This window comes from Acomys minous, assembly GCF_964271855.1.
Source record: "Acomys minous genome assembly, chromosome: 9".
Classification (NCBI taxonomy): Eukaryota; Metazoa; Chordata; class Mammalia; order Rodentia; family Muridae; genus Acomys; species Acomys minous.
The window spans coordinates 64,120,499-64,144,680 of NC_140490.1; the positions used below are offsets into that span (position 1 = coordinate 64,120,499).

Here is a 24,182-nt window from a genome sequence, read left to right on the forward strand (position 1 = left end):
AAAAGGTATGGAGAGACTGGACAACCTTGTCTTGTTCCTGATTTGGGTGGAAATACTTTGAATTTCTGTTTAAGTTGATGTTGGCTATGGGCTTGCAGTAAACTGTCTTTATTATGTTTAAGTACATCCCTGGTATCCGTAGCATCACCACAACATTTATCATAAAGGCGTGTTGAATTTTGTCAAAGGTCTTTTCTGTGTCCAATGAGATGATCATGTGTGTTTTGTCTTTCACTTTGTTTATATGGTAGAATAAAAATATGACTTAAACTTATAAAAGTAAGTGCATTCATATGAATTTCATTCTACATTTCTCTACTCAATGATCCCAAGATTAGTCATAGTCAAGACTGAGTTGCTAATTTGAAATGGAGAGAACTTGCCATCCTAGCTGCCAACCTGGGAACCCAGGGCCCTTGGTCAGTCCTGTACTCTTTGCATTTCAATTGACTTGTGTGTAAGATGAAGAGTGAGATTTTATTCACACTTCAAGGTTCCTGTGAGCATCAATTGTGGGAATAGACATGTTTTGTATAAATAGCAAGTCACTGGACAATGTCAGTGGCCGTGCTCTGTTACCAGTCATATCTGAGGACTACAAAGCCAATGACACAGATCATTCATTCCTTGTGTGGAAATGACCTTTGGAAGACACTGTTTTGATTCTTGCTACTGTTAGGTTCACTGTCCTTGATGCTAGGACTACTCTTGGAGAAGGGAATGTTTGAGGAGACAAGAAAAAGAAGAAGTGGCCCATTCTCGATTCTAGAAAGAAAGAGGGGAAAAAAATGAACATTTTTTTCCTGTCTGAATGGTGATGTATCTGTTATCCATGGATTCGTGGAGATTGCTGGCACCCAGCCTAGGCTACTAGGAAACCTCTAGGCCAGTGAAAGCCTTTGTCTCAAGACAAAACAGAACGATAACAACAACAAAAGCAATGGAGTCCAAGATATGATGATTGAGGTTGTCCTCTGGCCTCCACATGCATGAGCATACATGCACACCTGTGTATACACGTGCTCACACACACACCTATTTGTATGCACACATATTACACAGAGAGAAAAAACAACCAAAGAAACAAAACCCACAGTAAGAGAGAGAATACAATTATAACTGTTCTTGATTAAGGGGCCCAACTTTTCATGTTCCCAAACACAGTAACTCAACACACGTGTGTACATGCTTCTATCCAAGATTCTGGGAGATAAAATTAGCAAGGATAACCTTAGGACATATGCATGCCACTTTTGATGGTGATCTGTGAGACCCTCTTCTTTTTCTCTCTTTAAATTTAGGTCCTTGTTCACATAGGTTTTTATATATTCTGGAAGATCTGATTTGCCAACGATAGGGGCAAAGGGCAGCCCCTTATGAGAAAAAACAAAACCCATTCAGTAATGAGAGAAGCAGACACCCTGGGGGTGAACACAGAAGAAGCTGTGAGTTGGAAGCATGGTGCACTTAGGGCAGTCTCCACCATTTTTAAGGATGTAAGTTTCCAGGGTGTCCTGGTTTGTGGCTTTTCAGGAATACAGCTGTAAAAGTACCACTAAGCTTCGATTCTACTGTTCTTATGACCTCGCGCAGCCTCTGGAGTATGCCTGCCTGCTTCTCCCTTTGTCTCTCCTAGGAGCTTTAGAATTGGTATGGTAAGTTACATTAGCTTGGGTTGCTGCAGAGAGGTCACACATGATCCAGAGAAAGTGTTGGAAAAGGAATAAAAACAAAACAGAACACCAAGCTGGCATGAGAAAAAATTAAGGAAGAAGAAACAACTACGCTGATGACTTTGTTTGTTTGTTTGTTTTAGTGAGGCTTTCCCGGGGCGGGTAGACATTGGGGAATGGAGTTAATGACCTGGAAAAGGAACTCAGATTAAGAAAGGTCAGGCTGGAGAGTAATCATGATGAGGTGGGAGCAAGGGAAACACTGACCTTTCCTCTCCTCTTCCTACATACCATGTTAGAAAACTGCTTCGGATAATTTTTAATTCTTTCCACAAACTGGACTGTCATTTCCTTAAAGCTCGATGTGATGATAGCAACCCCTGTTTTCTATGTGGGAAGCAAAATTCTTGCAGGGAAAAGGCAGATTCCTTCATTTCCTTTGGCCTCCCAGGGCTGTTTCTCTGAAGACACTGATGGAGCCACCCAGTGTGATTTGTTTCCTAGAATGTAGGGTTTCAAACAGAGTTAAAAGTCTTAAACACAAGTCTCATGCTTATGGATCTAACACTTATGATCATATTTTAAAATTCAATCCAGGGGGCTGGGGGTACCACAGTGCATAGTGTACTTGTCCGGCCAATGTGAACACCTGAGTTCAGATTCCCAGTACTCATGTGAAAAGCCGGGCACAATGATAGTCTCAGTGCTAGAGAGGCAGAGAACAGAGAGTCCCTGGGGCTCAGTGGCCAGCTGGTCTTGTTGAATTGTTACTGAATTGTTGGTTCAGTGAGTGGCCCTGTCTCAAAAATTAAGGTGGGAAGTGATTGAGAAATGTACCCAATACTGACCTCTAGGCCCCACATGCATGCACACACAAGTGACAACATATTTACACGAACATATGAAAACTAACACACATAATAAACAAACACACTCTTAAACACACAATTCTGTGGACTCTTTTATTGATAATCTTTTCACCAAACTGTGCTATATTGGAAGAGTTTTTTGAATAGTGAGAGGGAAAATGTTTTAGAAAGGAAGCAAGAAGCAAAAGCTTTTCTACCTTCCTGGCGTGGCCTGGAGTCTGTAGTTGGGGGTGAGTGGCACTTTATGAATGAGGTGGGTCATGGCACACCATGGTCCTTCTGATAACAGCAGACAAGAGTTTAGTCCACACCATAGATGTCTCAGTGCTTTGTAGTCCTAAGATCAGTTAAGCTTCACTGCAATCGAAAAGAGAAGTGGGAGCATCACTTAAAATGTGGGCCCGATGAGCTTGCGAGGGAGTTGGGTCATTGCCCGAGGTCACACAGGTATTTTGGGGAGAGGCCGGATTTGTGGCTGGGCTAGTCATCCCTCAGAATCCACACTGCCAACCACAGTGCTGTGGTTCTCCACTAGATATAGGCTTTGAGACTTTAAAAATAACCAGTTCCTGGCCATTTTTGGAAAAATATATTCATGGACTACAGCAGTGGTTATTTTAACAAGAGTAACTCTTCTTTTTCCAGCCACCCATTCATTTCATAACACAAGTTTAAATGCAAAACAAGCTAGAGTCATCGCGCTTTCCACAGAGCAGAGGTGGGTGAGGCTGAAAAACTAAAGGATGGCTCTGTGTGTGACCTGTGTCACCTTTGTGTGACCTCCCTGGATTGAAAGGGAATGACCTCAAGATACTCTTTTTAACAATATGGGGGACTAGGGAGATCTCTCAGGTGGGCCTGAGTTCAATCAGAATCCATGTTAAAAAGCAAAACAAACAACTCACTTGTAATCCTAACACTGTGGAGTAGGAACAGGCAGATCCCTGGGGCTCACTGACTGGCCAGCCTAGCCCAGTGGCAAGCCTAGGGTCCCAATGATGTAGCCTGTCTAAATAAGCAAGGTGGAAGTATTCTGGGGAACAATACCAGACACATGTTTACACAATACCCCCATGCCCAACACAAACAAACACACGCACAAATGAAACTATGAAGACAAACTTGAATAGCTGACTTACAACTTTGAATTTCAATGTATTTCCTTTGACATCATGCCAGGGTTAAATTACTCAGCAATGACATACGATACAATGATTTCCTAAATCCAGAGAAGGGAGAACACTTTTGGAACCAGGCAAGTCAGAAGACAGGAGTTAAAATGCAGCCAGTCTTGGAAATAGAGAGGCAACTGATGCTACTGTGGAAGGCACAGGATAGAGATCCACTGTCCTGCAAGCCACAAGAGAGGGCATAGCCCCCCAGGGTGAGTAGCTGCATGCTACAGGGAAAGGATGGCATCTGTTCCTATTACCTCAGAACCACAGAGCTGATCTTCCAAGATGGTGGAAGTGGCTGTCCATTGGCTTGTGTCTCGAAGGGCAGATAGCCCCTCTGGAGCAAAGGAGAGAGGGCTTAGGTAGAGACGAGCACCCGAATGAAGGGGAATGTTGTGTGGAGACCCAGGAACTCAGTGGGGGGAATCAAGTTAACCATCACAGAACCCATCTATTGAAATGTTGAAGAAAAGATATCAGTAGAAACAAATGTGAACCATTCTCCAAGAGTCAAGCATCTTGATCAATATCATAGCAAGTAGAGGTGGGAACATTTGAGGGTGCAAGGACTCCCATTTGAAGCAAATGTAGGGGGATTTTTGCTGCTTATATATGAGTTTATGACCTTAGATATATAAATATTTTAACTTTCTTTTTTCACCTACCCCTGTGCCTAAGCAGATTTGATGTCGAATGTTTTAGGGGGTATATAGCATCCCTCAAATTTCCCCAGCCTGCAATGTTTCTGAAATTGTATGAATTACTCCCCACACCACTGTGATCTCCTCACCACTCTACACGTCACAACCTGGAAGGATGCAACTTTAGGGAAAATCGTTTTTCTTAGCATTTTAGGATAGGAGAGGCATGGCAGCTAGGGTCCAGTGTGGCAGAGCCCAGTCACATTTCCTAGGGTCAGGAAGCAGAGAGCAAGATCCAGTCTTGAGCTCTTACCAGGCTCTAACCCATAAGCTTGCCCAGCGACCTCCATCTGGTCCTTCCTCTTGAAAAGTACAGCAGCCTCCCAAGCAGTGCCACCAGCTAGGGACCAAGGAGCCAAACATGAGAGAGATTCTGCAAGGATATCTCACAGTCAAACTGTGACAACATTAAAAATAAATCTGGGAAAGGGTGGCATCCACAGTGGGGCTCGGGATGAGACAGTGGGTCAGTTATATCATACCAAGACCCTCCCGGAAACTCTCGCCCTTGTACAGTTGGCTCTCCATAGCCTTTGTTTGGAGTCTGCATGGTCAGTGAAAAGGGCGATAGCAGACAAATCTGCCCCCCCCCCCATTTCTGGGAGATATGGAAGAAAACAGACTAGTATAGGAAAGTATGAGGATATGAACTCGATCCCCAAGACCCATATTAAAAAACTGGGGATGGTGGTATGCTTGTAACCTCAGTGCCTGAACAGTAGGGACAGGTGGACCGCTGGGGTCCCACTGACCGGCCACTCTAATCTAATAGACAGGTCCAGACCAAATGACAGACTGTCTTAAAAAATCATGTGGATGGCATGTTAGTTCTAACACCTCACATGAATGCACTTGCACACATATGAACATGTGCACATTTATAGGAGAGATAAGAGTGAGACAGAAATACAACAGAATACTCTCCACTTGATCTTAGCCAAAGGCTGAGACCATATCATCTCAAAAACCACCACAAGATTAGCTAGCAATATGAGTCTTGATGCTCTCTTCAGGGTGGTGATTTTACAATTGCTGGCCTGGTGACCTTAATTTTTCCCAAGGGGTTCACTCCACCACCTCCCAGGAGGATTTCTTTTTCCTGGGATCCTACCTCCCAGGATTAGTTTTTCCACACAACACAATTTCTTTCAAAGAAGCACTCCATCACTTTCCGCAAAGGCAAGGAGGTACCTCACAGGTAGCTCAAGCTCACGGGACTGTTTGGCCAGTCAGCTCTGATTTAGTCTCTACCTCTCTGGCATTGCTGCTGCAGCTGGGATTAGATGCTTTGGGTGGCCACACCTCCTGCCCAGCAAGCTTGCTGATTTCTCTGGAGAAGTTCATGTGTTGCCCCATGCCGACAGCCCCTTGTTTTAGCACTGCCTAATCACCAATATGTTCTGTTAAGTGAGGCTCGTAGATGCTGATTGCATTTATTGCATAAATTACTTCATTATTAAAATCAGGTCATTTGAGCCCCCCAACCATTACCATGAAGGCTATTAACATAATTTCATAAGCTAATAAATCAAGCAAAGGAAGAGAATTAAAGGATTCTTGGTGATAAGTGTTTCTTCAGAGATTAAGGAACACAATTTTTGTATGCATATTTTAACATTTCATGAGTGGATCCACACAAGAGCAGGGTCTCCTCTCGGCATATGCAGCCCACTCATCCTTTCCATCCCTCGGCCATCAGCGCTCATTTCGAAATTAAGGATTCCCATGCCTGCAAGTAACTAAAGCAATTTTCAAGTAAGCTTTCAGCTCTCCATGATAAGCTGCCTACAAAATTCTCATTTTCCCCCTAGGCCACAAAAACTTTGGGATAGGAAGCAGCATCAACATAGGAAAGTTGAAAGGGAAAAGAAAAATACCTTGGGTTGGTCTTAGATAATGTGATTTTCATCTAGGTGAATTCCAAACATTTCCGAGTCTTAAGAGGTTCTTGTGCGGTTCTAATTATCTCTCTAATTATAGTACGTACTGAGGTTAAGTGTTCTTATCAAATGGTGCATTTAAAATGGGTTTTATTCCCAGGATGGATGTAATAGCTGTGATACTGGCCTGAGCACACATGGATGCTTCCCTCCGTTCATTTCACGAGCCAGATTGTGGAAGACTCAGAGGGTCAGGGCCATCATCATCCTGTGCGATGGCGTTACCTGGAAACGGAGATATGGTCCAGCGTAAATTAGACTCTAACAACTTCATCCCATGTGCAGTTTGTGTAATGTTTTTAGCAAATAGCAACTGATGGATCATAATTGAAATCTGTGGAATGGAGTGAGCCCAGTGTATGTTTTGTAGGTGAATCTAGAAGATGGATGGATGGTCCTTGCGTGAACAAGGAGCAACCACACCTAGTCCTCCTACAGTTATCAGTGGCGTCACTTATTTTCCCCAAGCCCCACCTCTCGTGTCTGCCACATTAAAACCCTTCTCCAGCCTCTTGATGCCCTTAAAATAAAATGCATAGTGAGATACTTCTCAGTATGGCTTGTGAGACCCCCGTGGGCTACTTCACCTTATTTATCTAACGTTGTCCATTTCTTTGCTGCTGTTGACTAGCACCATTTCTTGTCTGTGATTCTAACACTCTTCTCTGTTCATGAATGCATAAACTTCCGTCTTTCTTCAGCTCTGGTTCCAAAAGCCACTTCCTCCAGGAAGGCTTCCATGACCTCCCTGATAAGATCAAAGCTTTCTGACCTTCGATGAAATTGTGTGTGTCTTCTTTGAATATTTTTCACAGTTACAATCTTGAATTCTAAAGTGTAGTTATTTAAAAATCATGATCATCTTTCCAAAGTTAATAAAAAAAACAAAATATGAAGCCAAAAATCTGAATTAACCCATTTCTTCACTTTTTTTGTCCCATTTCTCCTTCCTTTGTAGGTAACTATTGTTATCTATCTTAAGAACCATCACTCTTTCCCCATTGCTAACACAGAAGGTAACATAATACACATTTTAGGTCATGAATGTACCCCACTTTAACTCCAGAGCACGGTCTACATCAAGACACAAAGACTTGTCCCTCCTTGTGGTAGCTGTATTACATTCCAGTCCACTGTGCAACTGTCCTGTTTGTGGAGCCAGCTTCATATTATCTGCTGTTAGGCAGCTTTCAGTCTTTGACGGTGACAAATAATACCACAATAATGTGTGTCTGTGTGTGTGCATGCGTGTGTGTGTGTGTGTGTGTGTTTCCTCTCTCACTGTGATCACAATGTGACCATTGGAACAAGTTAAGAGAGGCAATATTATTTGGGCTCACAGTCTCAGGGGATTTAAACCTATCTAGCAGAGCAGATATGGTAGAACAGCTTGTAATGGCAGGAGCATGGATGGTGGCTATTCACACCAGAACAGATCAGAGAGAGACAGACAGACAGAGAGACAGACAGACACGGAGACAGAGACAGACAGAGACAGAGAGACAGAGACAGAGAGAACAAACCCATGCCGAGTGGAGCTTTCAAAAGCCTGCTCCAAGTGAGCCAGTTAAGCCCTCTAATGGTTCTCCCAGTGGTTCCACAGCCCCTGAATAACACCTCCATCTGGGAACCAGTGTTCAAACAGGAGCCTGGAAAGGACACTTCAGACTCAAAGCAGAGCATGTATTTTTCTTGGAAGGTGTGTGCAAGGATTTCTGTCTACCAGAATAGAATTTCTCTGAGGGCAGAAATACATTGTTTTGGTTTTTTCTTTTTGTAATCCTTAGAGTTCTTCAAGAGGTCATCTCTAAGGCATCTATGGCATCTGTGAGAAATTTTGATTTTAATTTAACATGTACAAGGCTTCCAGGAGGGTGCCAAGTTGTTTAAAATGGGCAAGAGTCAGTTAATGTCGCATAATATTGTATTTTTACACTCATGAAAACATTCGGGTATGCCTCTCTGTAGGTGCAATTGTGTGTATGCATACGTGTGTATGTGTGTGTGTGTGTGTGCATGTTCGCACATGTACACATGCCATAGCGTACTGCTGTCAAAAGAGAAGGAAAGTGGTCAGAATTGAACGGTGAGGTGAAAGTGTGCTTCTCCATCATCAAGTAGGTTATTCAATAGCTTCGGTGCTGATGGCTTCACAGTCAGCACTAAGGGATGACTGAGGATGCGGACCACCTTGCAGCTGGAAGCTAAGACAAGCAGGAAGTACCAGGAGCAGCAGAGTGAGCCAGAGAAGGACCACGAAAGCTCTCACGTAGCCAGATTATAACATAGGCAATCTGAGCCCTGACCAGCTGGGCTTAAAACATGTACGAAGTTGAATCTGGTGGTCAAGACGCAGGATTTCTCTACCAAGGAATTAACTGTTGATGGCAGTGCAAATATTAAAATAACTTTGTGGCAATAATCTCACTTCCTATTAAGCTATCCCAATCTGGCATTACTCCACAAAGCAAACTACTCAAGAAAACTCTTGCTAAACTGCAGGTACCTGGGCACTGCACACTGGTGGAAAGACTGAGGTCCAAATAGGAAAGGGATTTGCTCAAACTGCCCAAGCAGTTCTCTTCAGTGTCGTCTTTTACCTGCCATTAAGCCCACTCCCTAGCTGAAAAGCTCCTTGTGTCTGGCGAATGCGCTCTTTTGAATGAAATATCTGTCTTCGCCATCGGCTCTGCAGTTCTCACAGGGCATTTGTGAGAGAAATTAAACTTTCACATTTTCTGCAAAGAGAAACAATGAAAACAAGACTTCTTCCAAGGCCATGTGGCTCTGGTTGTGAAAGGCGAGGTTTTGCAGGAGGATCTCCATTTCATTAAACAGCAGTGCCCTCCTCGACAGTGTAGGGCTGCAGGCTAGTGGCTTCTACGATACTAATGATGGCTCCCCAAAGCACGGACCTCTTTGGATAGTATTATTGCTACATTAAAAACCACCACCACCACCACCAACAACAACAACAAAAACCCAACCCTCCATGTGCTGTTTCTTTCCGTGTCCTCTTCCTGGTGTGTGCAGTTATAAGTTTTACACAACAGGCACCTGCCTTTTCCCAGGACTCTGTTCTCACTGGCTTTATGAAACTCACCTATTTCGAAATCTCTGATTTTTTTTTTTTAAACATTGAAAGAAGTCTCTTACTTGGGCATGTAAGTAATCCAAACCCTTTGTTTACAAGTGAGAAAATTTGAGGCTTCAGGACAACATCATGCCCAAGGTCACAAGGCCAGCTGAGGTTTTATGAAGGATCTTCAATCCTCTTATGTGTCAGCAGAACAGATTAAAGAGAAACATTTCCCTTCCTCTCCCTTGTGTCCTCCCAATTATTCCAGACGAGGACTCTTTGAGTCTTGAATTATGGTACAAGAGAAGTACAGCCATATCCAACCTATCAAAAAAGTGGTTGATGCTTTTTTTCTTTACCGCCTCATCATTATGCATTCTTTTTCACTTTTCTTGTCGGCTTTCGGTGCATGGGCTGAACTGGTTGTTCTTTGCACCGGGTGGTGTGTGTGTGTGTGTGTGTGTGTGTGTGTGTGTGTGTGTGTGTGAAAATGTCATGTGTTAACAGTTAATTAGTAGGGTGTCAAGAAGTGAGCCTTGCTAATGCACCCAAGCCTCTGTGTCTCAGCCACGCTGGAAGCAGCTGCTGCTCTCTGGGCAGTGAAGCCGACACAATTGGGAGCATTGGGAGAAGGTTTCTTGAAGCAGCTGCCATCGTTTTTCTGAGACTGTCAAGTTACTGTGTTGGTTTTAAGCCTGAACAAATGGAGGGCCCTTGGCTGCTCTGTGTGCTTCCAACACCTCTATGGATAACTACATGGAACAAGCTGATGGCATTTGAAAGGGACAGGAGATAAATTTGCAAAAAGAGTTGGGGGTGCTAGGAAAAGGAGACTGACATTGTGGTACTAGTAATGACCCAGCCCTACTGCCTGTGTTGTTAAAATCATATGTGGTTAAACGTTTATTTCTTGGGGTTACCAAATAGCATGTTTTGGGGGAGGGTATCAGAATCATAATAGAACAGAGGGGTTATAAAAAATCTATGTGTTCTTGTTTTGGTTTAGTTATTAGTTCATTGGTTGATTTATTTTTCTTGAGACAGGATTTTATATATCTCAGGATGGCCTTACACATGCTAAGTACCCAAGCATGACCTTGAGCACATAATTGCCCTGGCCCCTCTTCTCAAGTGCTACAATTGTACATGGGCCCCAACATAGCCAGCTTTAAAATCTCCCACACATTATTTCTCTATCCACCTAATGTAGGGACAACCTGTAAATACAGACAATGCTTTATGAGACATTCCCCAGAAAATTCATATTTTATCTTTATTGAAATTGGTTATGATTCAGTACTTTTCAACTATAGATTTAGAATAGGAAGTAATCTCGCTTCCTAGCTTCAATTTCAATGGGGAAAAAGAAACTTGATGAGTTGAAATAATCAAGTATTTAAGTTCAGCTTAATATCCATAAGCCTGTGCTTAGAGATGCTGGGATTGACACTTGGGTCTGTGATTCCTGGAGTACAGCTTAGGCCTTATGTAGTTCACGCATATGTTTCACTGAGCACCTTCTCTTGACCAAGATAAATAAATAAATAAAGCTAAACCCTTCTTGCATTCTCCTTTTGAGATTGCCCCTGGGTGACTACTGCTTTTATTTCATTTTCTTTTTCTTTCCTTTTGTTTTCTTTTTTTCTTTTCTTTTCCTTCCCTGGGAATAGATACATGTCTAAGCTCTTGTGTCTCGTGTTTAATGAAAACTGATGGACACTGATTGTCATGCAAAATGCAGGAAACACAATTGGTTCTACAGTTACTCAGTGTTCCTGAAAGTCAAGCCAGAGGGACCTCTAACTAACCATAGCAAATTAAAAAAATGATTACACCTCCACTTCCTCTCAAAGACATCCTAATAGTCACCAGGAAGGTGAAAAAGCCCACATAAGTCAGAGGTGCAAGAGACAAGAGGAAGCCGGAGTATACCAAAGGCTGAGGAGCGGGTAGATGGGCAGCATAGGAGGCTGCAAGGGAAGTGTATGTAAACCACAAAGCCAAGTTGAAGGAAATGATGGAGCCCTGGAATGTTTCAGCAATAGAGGCACCAGGTGCCTTGGCAGCGGCGTAGGCAGAAGCAGAAACAAGAAGATAAGAGCTGTGTTAGGAGTAGCTAGGTTCTCAGATTCCCCCATGATTTCTGGCACCAGCAGCCACTCCTCCTCCCCCAGCTGGCACAGGACTGGAGGCTTATTTTTGAACGAGGTTGACTGGCTGGCAAAGGCTAGGGAGTACTGGGCAGAGCTACAGGCATTTGAAAGTAAGGACACTAGAGAAGCAGTTGTAAAGCAAATAGCCTCCGTCTATCTCCTGGTTTCTGGGATGTTAGCAGCCAGGATTAAATGTGCAGTGGTCGCAGAAGGTGGGCATGACTGCTGTTCAACCTTGCGAGTGTGGTCTGTGTCCATTACACACACGCGTTTGAACTCTTTGTCTCTGGGATAGTGGCTGGGTTTGAGGAGACGGAGAGGTTTAGGGAGTCTCCCTGAGTGGGTGACTCAGAGGTAGGTCTTGACATTTACAGCCTGGCTGGACTTCCTGGCTCACTGAGGTGTGAGCAAGCTGCCCCATGTTCCCACTGCCACTCCTACAAGCTGATCTCAGGGCATATCTTCTCCACTGTGGTGGACTATACGCTCACATTTATGCCAAAATAGGCCCTCCCTTTCTTTTTCTTTTTCTTTTCTTTTTTTTTTTTTTTTTTTTTTTTTTTTTGCATTTTTGGGCGTTTTTTATTAATTCATTCATATTACATCTCAATTGTTATCCCACTCCTTGTATCCTCCCATTCCTCCCTCCCTCCCATTTCACCCTACTCCCCTCCCCTATGACTGTGACTGAAGGGAACCTCCTCCCCCTGTATATGATCATAGGGTATCAAATCTCTTCTTGGTAGCCTGCTGTCCTTCCTCTGAGTGCCACCAGGCCTCCCCATCCAGGGGACATGGCCAAATATGGGGCACCAGAGTTTGTGTGAAAGTCAGTCCCCATTCTCCACTCAGTTGTGGAGAATGTCCTGTCCATTGGCTAGATCTGGGTAGGGGTTTGATGCTTACTACATGTATTGTCCTTGGTTGGTGCCGTAGTTTGAGCACAACCCCTGGGCCCAGATCCACCCGTCATAGTGTTCTTCTAGGTTTCTAGCACCTTCTGGATCCTTCTATTTCCCCATTCTCCCATACTTCTCTCACCTAGAATTCCAATAGAATGTCCTCACCTCTATCCCACTTTCCTGGTAAGTGAAGACTTTCATGGGACATGCCCCTTGGGCTAGTGTCCAGATATAAGTGAGTATACACCATTTGAGTCTTTCTGCTTCTGGGTAAACTCACTCATTATGATCATTTCTAGTTCAATCCATTTGTCCACAAATTTCGGGAATTCCTTGTTTTTAATAGCTGAGTAATATTCCATAGTGTAAATGTACCACAGTTTCTTTATCCATTCTTCGACTGAGGGACACTTAAAACCCTCCTTTTCTCAAGTTGCTTCTCACCAGGTGATTGGTCACAGTGACATAGGGTAAACATACTCTCATGGTGAGGTGTATCTGTGTATACCACTGAGGGTGTTCCTAGACAGGATTCATTTGGTGGGGAGTGTGGAGTGATTCCACACTATGAGTGGCACCATGCCATAGTCTGGGGATCCAGGCAAAATAAAAGGTGTGGGAGAAAGCCAGTTGAGTACCAGCATTCTCCTTTCTCCTGTTCCCCAGCTATCATGACACAGAGAACTCCACATCCTCCCCACCATAATGGGCTGCCCCATCTGAAGACATTCACTAAAATGAATCCTTCCTTCTTATGTTGTTTCTTTGAGGTGTTTTGTCACAGGAACGTGAAAAGTAACCAGTTTAGAACACTGAAAGCCGAGAAGAGGGGTCATTGCTGTGACCCAGCCCCACCATGGCTCTGAGGCCTTCAGAATCAGAAATATGGAGGAGTTTGGTGATACAGGCTAGAAAAACCCAGAAGGCTCAGATTAATGGGAAGTTCTAGTTGAGACTCAGAAGACCAGAATGATGGTAGAAATGCAGACTATGCAGTGAGCTCAGATGGCAACAAGAAGTCTAAAGGGAATTTGACAGGAAGTCATTTAGGTTGCCTTTTGGCAAAGAATTTATCTACATTTTGTATCTTCCTTGGTTGGCAACTGAGTTTAAAGGTGGTGGACTAGAGATTTAAAGACAGCATTGTGGCTGGGGCAAGGTTATTGCTGCCTGTTTTGACCAAGGTTTACAGTAAGAATGGGGATAAAAATCAGATCAAAGAGCATGGGGAAAACACACAGAATGACCATAAAAGGAAGGAACTGAAAGCTGTGAAGACATTAGGGCCGTTGATGCGAAGTAAAGCACTTCATGCTGGGAGCGAAGGAAAGTGGCTAGATACCAGCCTGTTGGTGTATTTGTTTAGCTATTTTATTGGATTCTTATACCTACTACCTTCCCAATTCTTATTCTACCATAATCCCTTCCACATCCAACCAACAATGGGTAGGAGAAAAAGAAGGTGAGAGGAGAAAGGGACCTTAGACCTCTATAGGCCGCTTCCTGCTAATTAGGGATGTAGAGTTCCTTGAGGCAAGTCCAATCTTTGTCTTCAGGATATCCAGCAGTCCAGTAAATCAGCAAACCAGCAATCCAGCAATAGCAATGTTAACAGCAAACACAGCAGCAGGATGAACCAGTAGCAAGGGGAACAGCAGCCACCACAGGCCCTCTTGGGCCTCTCCCATTTATACCCCTCTCCAGAGTCCCCAGGATTAAATGATCTGCAGCTGGCAAAAATTATACCCCTGCTAATGTGTGAGGCAAATCATACTCACCCACTGTGAAACATCCTGCTATACCACACCTGGGATTAAAACAAAAACATATTCACATAATATAACTAGGTTTAAAAATAAACCAAAACTCTTACTACACCACATGGTCACATGGTATAAAACTGTAAACCTAACTGAATGATGTCCTGTGAGAAGAGAGAGCCACCAGGATGTGCTGGTTGCACCGATTTGCCTAAGGAAATACTACCTGGGTTTAGAGACCCAGGCACACAGAGATCCCCTACAGCCATGGTCCAAGGGATTCTGGCTACTGCTCAAGCTGGTAGAGACTTTGGCATCTATCATTCATGGGGTGCCAGTTTTGCAAACATTCAGAATGCAAGAGTCACAAGATTATTGAGGCTTCCACCCATATTTTTTAAAAAGGGCATGGAGACAGTGTCCCTCCGGGAACCCATATCATAGAGATATGAAAAGCTGAAAAGCTATAGTGGAGAAGCTAAGAGCATGGATTCCATTCCAAGGAAAGCTTCAGGCAATGCATGCAGCCAGCTGAAGTATGATTCAATGTAGGCTACAAATGTACAGGCCATAAATATGGAGAAATTCAAGTCAATAAGAGCTCATGTCACAACACCACATGTCCCAGATGCTGGACATGGAGTTACATAATTTAACGTTTGCTCTGATGGTGAACCAACCATCCCTTGCTATGCTCCTGGTTATCCCCTAAGAGACAAGAACATGTCCTTTGTGCATTTACATTTTGGCGGTATGTAACTATTTTATTTTTACAGGTGTTGACAGCAAATAGTTAGCCTTGGGTCTTAGAAGACACTTGCGTGTACGAACAGCATTGGTAAGGCTTTGGGAATTCTAGATGTCAGCCTCAGTGTAGTTGTAATTTTGAGATAGATAGGAGCCTTTGGGGTTACCAGGGATATAATGTTATGGCTTCAAAATGATGTGTTGATATGTGAGTTGACAAGGGTTAGACTTATTAATATTTATTATCAGGTGACGCACACCTTTCCGTATGGCTGTGACGGTGTTTCTAGAAACAATTCATTGAGGAGGAGGGTCTTCAGTGAAGGTGGGTGGCATGATTCCTTAGACTGGGGGTCCTTGACAGAGTAACAGAGATGAGGGGACAACAAGGACAAAGCCAGCAAACACAGGCATCCTGTGTCTTGGCTTGCTGTGTTATGAACTGCTCTGTTCTACCACATCTTCCTTGCCATCATAGATTGAGCCATCTGAAACCAGGAGCCAAAATAAATCCTCCTCCTTAGTTGTTCCTTTCAGGTATTTTGTCACAGCGACATGAAGAGTGCTAATACACTATGGTGAGGTGAATACTGTCCACAGCCCAGTCAGTAAAACCTGTGAGTGTGTTACATCACATGGAAAGGATAATTAAGGAGGCAGACAGAATGTTCTTAGTGTGTTGATAGTATCCATGAGCATATGGGCCATACAAACTGAACTTGGTGGGCTATGGGGGGGCAGAATAGAGCAGTAGAAATGGATCAGGGAGAAGGAGGTAGAGTAGTAGTAATAGGGTAAATATGATCAAGCACATTGTATGCATGCATGAAATTCTCAAATAATTAATAAAATATTATATATACATATATATATATATATATATATAAAATGTGTTAAATAGGAATGTAGAAAAACAAAGTTTTAAACCCTAAAAAAGAAAAAGAAAAGAAAAAAAATGCAGTTTGAAGGAAAAAATTTAAAATTATAGTTCCTATAAAGAAAATGCAAGGGCGTCTCAGAATATAGTAGAAAACCTACCAGATTGGAAGAATCTATGTACTACAACATGACGACCTTTCGTGGAACCCCACTGTGCATCTCTTCAGAAATGCAGTAATAATGAAGCAATTCTAAAGCATCTAGAAAAGATAGTTCAATTCCAAGCAAAGGATCGGGTCTCTCTGCATCCCCAGAGATCTTGCAAAGAAGCTCAACTACTTTAACAACTCCGAAGAAACATCACCACCTAAGAGCTCCCAAGCAAGGCAGCAAGGAAATGCACATGTGGGATAAACATTTATAGACACTCAAAAGAATAGGCCTGAAAAATCTCTCCTAGGCAAGATTGCTCAGGAATTTGCTGGAAGAGGTGGTCATCTATCATGAGAAAGAAAGAAGGCCATGAGCTAAGAAGCAGGACCATGTGCATAGGAGAGCGAGGAAGGAAATCTCTCCAGTGATGATGTGTGGTGGCCCCAGGAACAATCAGGTCACAGGGAAGACAGAGGCACCAGGGGGGATGAATCTCAGGGAACTGCTGCTGCTGCTGCTGCCAGTGGTGGTGGTGGCAGCAGCGGTGGCGGTGGTGGCAACTGCTGACTCATCAGATGTGTGGGTTCTTAAGAGAGCTGTGTTTACTGGGCTAAGGAGATGGTTCCGTGAGCTTGGGTGCTGGCTGCACAATCGTGAAGACCTGAGTTCAAATCCCTATACCCCATATAGAAAAGGTGGTGTGGCTATACCCAGGCCTGTGATTCTAGTGTGCTGGGTGGGAGGATTTGCTGGCCCTTAGCCTAGCTCCAGGATCGATGAGAACCCAGTCTTAGAGGAATATGGTAGAAAGTGATAGAATAGAACACGTCGTGATGTCCTCTTCAAGCCTCCCTTGTACTCTCAAATGTGGACCACCACCCCCACCCCCACCCCCGGCTTTTACAAAAAGCCAAGAAACAAGGAACTTCAAACAAATATTTACTTTGGCAATCGAAGCAGAAATCTTTATGTAGGAGAAAATAACAATTGTAGTTACTCTGAGGCAAAGTAATAAGTTAATATCTATTACTGTAGCAGGGAAAATACTGGCTTGTCTCACAATGGTAATGAGACAGTGAAGCTCTGTGAATGGAACAGTGGTAGGGAAGTGTGTGTGTGTGTGTGTGTGTGTGTGTGTGTGTGTGTGTGGTCAGCCACCAAGACCCTCCAGACTTGTTGCTGCAATACAACAACTTTTGAATAACATTTACATTGTGTTAAATATTTAAGTAGTGAAAAGGTGACTTATGTATTCATTGAGAGCCAACAAGTTGACTCAGATAACCTGAATTCAATCCCCAGAACCCACATGGTAGAAGGAGAGAACCAACTCCTTCAAGTTGTCCCCTGCCCTCCACATACATGACAGAGTGCACACATACTCCCATGCACATACGCAAAGAATATAGTAATGTAAAATAATTAAGAAAATTATCCATTAAGGTGTGCCTAGGTTATATGCATATTGTGTGGGTTTTATATGAGGAACTTGGCGTGCTAAGATTTTGGGACCCTGGGGCAACCTGGAACTAATCCCTCCTAGATCCCAAAGGACACTATGTTTGTTTTGTTTGTTTGTTTGTTTGTTTGTTTGTTTTGTAGTTCTTGAGTTCATGGCATGGTACATTACAGAAGCAGCCATGATTCATGATTCTGTGCTTTTTGCAAGAACACTTGACAGCATCTCCTGTCAAGAGATGGAATATATTTTTCATCCTCTGCTCTAGGCCACAGAAAGGGGTGGTTCTGAGCCCAGCCTTCAAAATCCTGCAGACACTTCCTCTTCCATCTTGTAACTTTACCATCATGTGAGTGTACAGACCTAGCAGAGTCCATGGCAGGAAGAAAAAATACAAGGAGTCAGAGAGAGCCACTCCAGCTGGAGCCATTTAGGTCAGCCAGCCCTGAGCCAGCCCAGTAACCCCACAGCTGCACAAAAGAGCTCAGCCAGAAAAATCACCCTGCCCAGCCAAGCTCAAACTGCTGATCAGCAGCATTGTGGGTAAATAAGTGGTTCCCTTAAGCCAGTAAGTGTTGAAGTGGATTGTTACACAGCAAACACCAGTTGGTACTGAACATGTACGTGTGCATATGAGGTATGTGTGTAGATGTGTAAGGCTTTTGTGTTCTGCAGTGAGTGGAAACTGTAAGCCAGAAGACATGTGGCACAAAAACAGTGATAGGATTTTCAAGTGGATGATTTCAGAGCTAGGAGGGACAGAAGAGTGGACTGATTTTTGCTGTTAGAGGTGCTATACACTTATCCATTAAAATACAAACAAACAAACAAACAAAACCCCCCAAAACTATGTACATGTTTCATTTTGATAAAACAGAAAATTAAGTAGAAACGAAAAGGAAAATGAACTAAATGTTCAAACCATCATAGGAAGCCAGGGCTCAGCAGCTGACACTGCCAGGAGCAGTCATGTGGCCAACACATGCCCCAGGGCCAGAGGAATTTCCAGCTCAGACATTGCCACAGCTAACCCAGATTTCCCTTTTGATTAGTATTCAGACTTCACGCTTGCATGCTTGTGGTTAGTGCAGCACAGTGGGGGAACCGAAAAGGGGGGTGCGTGGAAAAATTGGATGCAGAGGGTCAGACACTGCAGGTGCTCAGCATGTTGGTAGTCTCTACTCAGCAGTCCAGCGAGGACCACAAGCATCCAAAACCGTAATGGAAAGCTGGCCGCACCCAATCAGGGATTGGAAAAGGCAGTCATTAAAAATTACTCTGTGGCAATGTTACTGAGCTGGCATTGAGGAAAAGTGGGGCAAATCAGCAGATGAAAAGCAGTGAGGGTCACTGGAAAGAGGGAACAGGCAGCGTGCTCGAGAGTGCGTGCACACACACACAGGGGCAGGGCTGGGGACGGGGGACGGGGGGGGGGGGGGGGGGGGACTAGGAGGTGGGGGCAGGGGGAGACAGAGTCAAAATGACTATTTTTTGAGCTGATAAGATGACTCAGCAGGTAAAAACACCTGACTCCAAGCTGGGGGACCCAAGTTTAATCCCCAAGTCCCACATGGTGGAAAAGAGAAACCAACTCCTCATGTTCCATGATACAAGCATGTGGTGCAGACATATGCGCAGAGTCAATAACTAAAAGTAATAAAAGTTCAATGACCGTCACCACTTTCATTTCCCCAGCACTGCTCTCTGTGTTTTAAGTTTAAATGTATTTTCCTCTATGGAGCGATCATTTCCAATGGTTACTTGCTTATATTTTAAATTTCTTTTCCCATTTTAGATGAGTCATAAATTGCATGGTCATTTGGAAAATGATACCGAAAACCAAAGGATGATGCTCTTTCATTAGTCAGGGATAACTAGGGATAACGTTTGGGACTTCATATCCTAGGCCTGGGATACAGTGAGTCTGCAAAGGGCCTTTAATTATCCAGGTGCCTCAAGGATTCAGGCTGAACTATGATGTCATCCCCACTTAGAGGAGAGCCAAAGTGGCATGCATCTGTTCATACTACATTAGTCAAGCCTTGTCTAAGTTCACGAGGGTAGGAAGCACTCCCTGGCCACAGATCCAGAAGGAGAAGTGATGTGTTTAATACCTAGTATAACTTAGCTGTCATCTCTCTGTTCTTCAAAACAGACCATGTTTGGACTTATCTTTACCCTGAGGAAGCTTTTCCTACCTGCTTTACTTCACAGATTTATTATGCTTTGAAGGCATGGGCTGAATCTGGGTAGAGTGGGAGAGTCTGGGAGGTTATATGAGGTCCTAAAGTTATGTAAAGTAGTGTGGCTTGGGGATTTTTGTGTGTGTATGTGTGTGTGTGTGTGTGTGTGTGTGTGTGTGTGTGTGTGTGTGTGTGTGTGTATGTGTTTTTCTTCCTGTGGTTGAGTGGCACAGTACAGTATTTGCAGAGTAATCCTGGTTTTCCTTAAGTGGTTTCTATAATGAGATCATTTTCATTCACCAATCACCACCCAATTTATTTTTGCTTACAAGTGGTCTTATGTGTGCCTGAATTTTGAAGATTGTGAGTTTAGGGAAATTCTACCTTCTGGGTGCTGAAGCAGGGAGCCCAGCTGCCTTGGAAATAAAATCGGTGCAGGTGCGCCAAGGAGAAAGCTTTGTTTTCAGAATCCCAAATTAACAGTTGCACCTTAAATAGGAGAAGTCAAGGAAAGGCAGGATGTTGACCCAGGAGTCCTAAAAAGTATGGCTTTTTAGAAAGATGCAATGGGTCATGGGGGTCGGGGGGTGGGGGGAGGAGGAGAAGGAGGTTTCCACCCATTGGGCACTAAGTACAGAGACATGCTTCCCCGGCCTCTTTACAGGAGAAATCAGTGACAAGAGTTCCGCTCCTCCTTTGCATTCAGACACAGACAGAAAAGAGCCCCAGATGTTCATCCAGACTCCCCAAACTCTCTCATTCATCAACCCCAAGTTCTCAGGGCATCCAACCAAATATAGTTACTACATCCTCATTAAAGCCCAAAGAGCCAGAAAGGCAGAAGCATTGAAACTGTGTTACTTTGGAATAAAGAAAAGTGCACGGCAAGTAAACCCACTGAAACCAGGCACATTTTCAAAAGAGAAGCAATTTCTAGGACATTTCAGGGTTAGGCCTAACTTTGTCTACTTCCTTTTCCTTTTTTTTTTTCTTTTCTTCATGTGTTCATGTTTGTGTGTGTGTGCACATATGTTGGGTGTATGCATGGGTGGAGACCTGAAGACCTGAAGGGGCACTGTCCCCCTCCTTTGAAACAGGATCTTCTACTGGCTCAGAACTCATCAATTAGGCTAAACGAGCTAAGGTCCAGGGATTGCCCTATCTCTTTCTCCCCAGGGATGAAAGTTGCAAGTGCCCGCCCGTGTCCGTGGATTTTGTTGTGTTTTTGACATGGTCTCTGGTGCTTACACTCAGGTCTCCATACTTGTGAGACAAGCACTTTACCAGTTGTGTCATCCCACCTGCTCTCTTCCAATTCTCGACTTCCCTGAAGGTCACTCAACACTCAGGCAGAAACAAACTTTGTTGCAATGAACCACTTACCTGCTTTTTTGCATTTTGATGCATTTTGAACTCTAGACTCTTTATCATGGAACTTACCAGTCAATCTGCTTTATAAATAGCCAATTCTTTCATCCCGGATTTGATGTGGTTTGCTGTGAACACGTGTCGTGACTACTCAGATCCACAAGTCCATGTATCAAACTGCAAACTATCTATCAGGAACCCTGAAAACATCTCAAGCTCTCCCTCACGGGCATGCTGCTGGCATGTCACCACCAGCATCTGAAAGAGCATCTGAACGAGGATCTTCTGTATTCTCTTCTTTGCCTCCAGGTTGCCTTGTCCCATACAACACAAATGGGATACATCAGACCTCAAGTACTTTATATTTCAAATGACAGTGTTTGCATCCATCACTACATCACACATACTGCATCGTGTAGGTGGAAACTTCAAGGTTTGTACACCTTGAGCTCTTTTAATTTTAAATTTTATTTTTACCTTGTGTGTGCATGTGTGGGCATGAGTTCTACAATGTTCAAGTGGAGGTCAGTAAACAGTTTTCAAGAGCTGATTCCATCCTTCCACCATTGGGTCCTGGGGATTGAACTTGGGCTGTCAGGCTTGGTGACAGATGCCCTGACTTGCTGAGCCATCCTGTCTACCTGAAGCTCTTTCAGTGATTCACTAGCTGCTTTCTCTAGACTGGGGTTTCTCATCTTTGCCACTATTGCCATCTGGGGACAGGTAATTCTTCCGCTATGGAGGAAGGCATTAAAAGGCATATGGGAAGATGTTTTGAACCTCTGCCACCTAGACAATCGGAGCATCTACTCTTCTCAATTGTGACAACCAAGGACTATTTCAGGACACCGTAAAATGTTCCTAAGGGAAGTCCATTTGAGAACCAACAGGCTAGGCCACTAGTATTTACTAGCAATGTAACACAAAACACAAATGCAAGCCACAGAAGTCGAGTTACATTTCTAAGTGTTACCTTAAACTAAAGTAAAAGAAACTGGCATAGTAAAATTCAGTGCTATTTTACCATAATGCAGTGTGTCCAAAATAATATTGCTTCAACATGTCATTAATGTAAAACAAATCAACAAGGATACATTTGGGAGTTTTGTGTACTTTATACAGGTAGCACATTATTTTTAAGACTCTGTATGTATTTTTGTGTGTGTGTGTGCTTGCATGAGTTTATGTGTACCACATGCATGCAAGATTCGATAGGGACCAGAAGGAGAGTCAGATTCCCTAAAACTGGGGTTATAAGTGTTTGTGAGCTGTGTGGGGATGTGGGAGCTAAACCTGGTTCCCCTCAAGGGCAGCAAGAAATCTGTCCTATTGCTGTGATAAACACAGTGCCCAAATGTAACTTGGGAAGAAAGGGTTTGTTTTGGCTAACTTTTCACAGGACATCATTAAGAGAAGGCTGGGAAGGAACTTGAGGCAGGAATCTGTTCAGAGGTAGCACCATCCACAGTTTGTGGGGCCATCCTACCACAATCTTTAATCAAGAAAATGTCCCCACAAGTTTGTTTATAGGCCAGTCTGATGGGAGCACTTCCTCAGTTGAGATTTCCCTCTTCCCAGATGTGTCTAGGTTTGTGACAAGTTGACAAAAACCAACCAGCATATGCGCTAAACATCTCAGTCATCTCTCTATTTCTACAGCAGGCCTAAACACAGATGAGTCCTCTGTCAAGAGCTTGGTACCCGTGGGGACTGACTGGTTGGACAGTAGGCCTAGATGGTGATTATTATCTGAATTCATGTCTGCCAAAGGCCTTGCTCTAATAGATGAATTAGGGAGTGGGATGTTTAGAGAAGATTAAGTTTTAATGAGGTCATGAGGACAGGACCTCCATGGAAGGGTTAGCATGTTGTAAGAAGAAAATGAGACCGGAGTTCAGTCTTGTACCCCTGTGAAGAGCATTGAGAAGGCAGCCATTTACAGATCAAGAGAATGGCCTACACTGAACACTGCCTTCTTTAGCACCTATATCTTGGAATTACCAACTTCCAGAGTGCTAATAGGATCAGTTTAAGGATTCTATTATATAAGCCAATTCCAGATAAGTCAATGTTTTTGTTTTTCTTTACTCTCATATGCAAAATTTTGCTATTTGAGAGTCTGGATGTCGTGTGTGTTGTCAGCATTCTGTGACTATAACTAGTAACTGAGATAATCACTTATATCGAGAAAAAGGTTGTTCTGGTTCACAACTTTAGAGGTTTAATCAACTAATGCCTTTGCTTTAGACCTGTGGCACATCATGGCAGGGCAAAGTTGGTGACCTCATAGCTATGATTTGAAAGAGCATAGAAGAAGGGGAAGAAGGAAGATAAAGGAAGATGGAGGACAAGAGGAGAAAGGAGGAGGAGAAGAATCATCAACCAAAGGTCTCACATCCTCAATAGGACCCCAAACTTAACTTCCACTTTCGCCCAGTGTCAAACTCAAGATGTTGAGGAATGTTCCAGATCCAAACCACAGCGCTCTGGTTCTGTGTCTCCCTAGCTAGAAGTCTAGAATATAAGTTTGAGAAATACAGGAAACATACCTTTTACTTTCCTTGCTTTCAATTCATTTCCTAGTACAGGGCCAGGTGCAATACCAGCCTTCAAGGCTGAATGGATGGGCATGTGTGCCTGCGCGTGTGTTCTGCCAGCTCTGACCTCTCATATGCTGTAGAAATGCAGAGGGCAGATTCAGAGCAGGCCCATTGTGCCTGTCACATGTGCGTACACCTGTAGAACTGCTGAATGAGAACTAAAGGTGGTTGACTTCTACACATCTATGTCGGACTTTGTATCGGTTTACTTATACATACATGAGTTTTTGGAAAAGGAAGTCTAGAAGAACCCTCCTTCACATATTATATTTTATCTCTTCTATTACTGAGCATAATTGTCACATATTCTTAAAGCCTCACAAATAAATTTGATGATGTACAATTTTCAAGAACAAGTGTCCTAATTTTCTGGGTAAGAGGGTATGTGATGGGGAGACAGAGTTTCTCTGTGTTTTCCTTGTGAGTCTTTCTCCAGATTCAGGGAGATGTCTGGCCCTGGTGACATCCCCGCATGAACAAGATTCAGTAAAAAGAACTTTGAACTAGAAGTCAAGGCAGGTAGATTTGATTTTGTCTGTTA

General features: G+C 43.4%; 2 long non-coding RNA genes across 3 annotated transcripts in view; both read right to left on the reverse strand.

Annotated features, from left to right (window-relative positions):
• Positions 1-24,182, reverse strand: part of LOC311604868 — a 224,458-nt gene that overhangs the window by 73,579 nt on the left and 126,697 nt on the right. The gene's annotated exons all lie outside the window — the stretch shown is intronic.
• LOC311604869 lies at positions 1,757-3,876 on the reverse strand. The gene is made up of 4 exons (XR_014781716.1): positions 3,682-3,876; positions 3,448-3,551; positions 2,740-2,899; positions 1,757-2,173 (listed from the first exon to the last, which is right to left on the reverse strand). It is a non-coding gene; the product is annotated as an uncharacterized lncRNA (long non-coding RNA).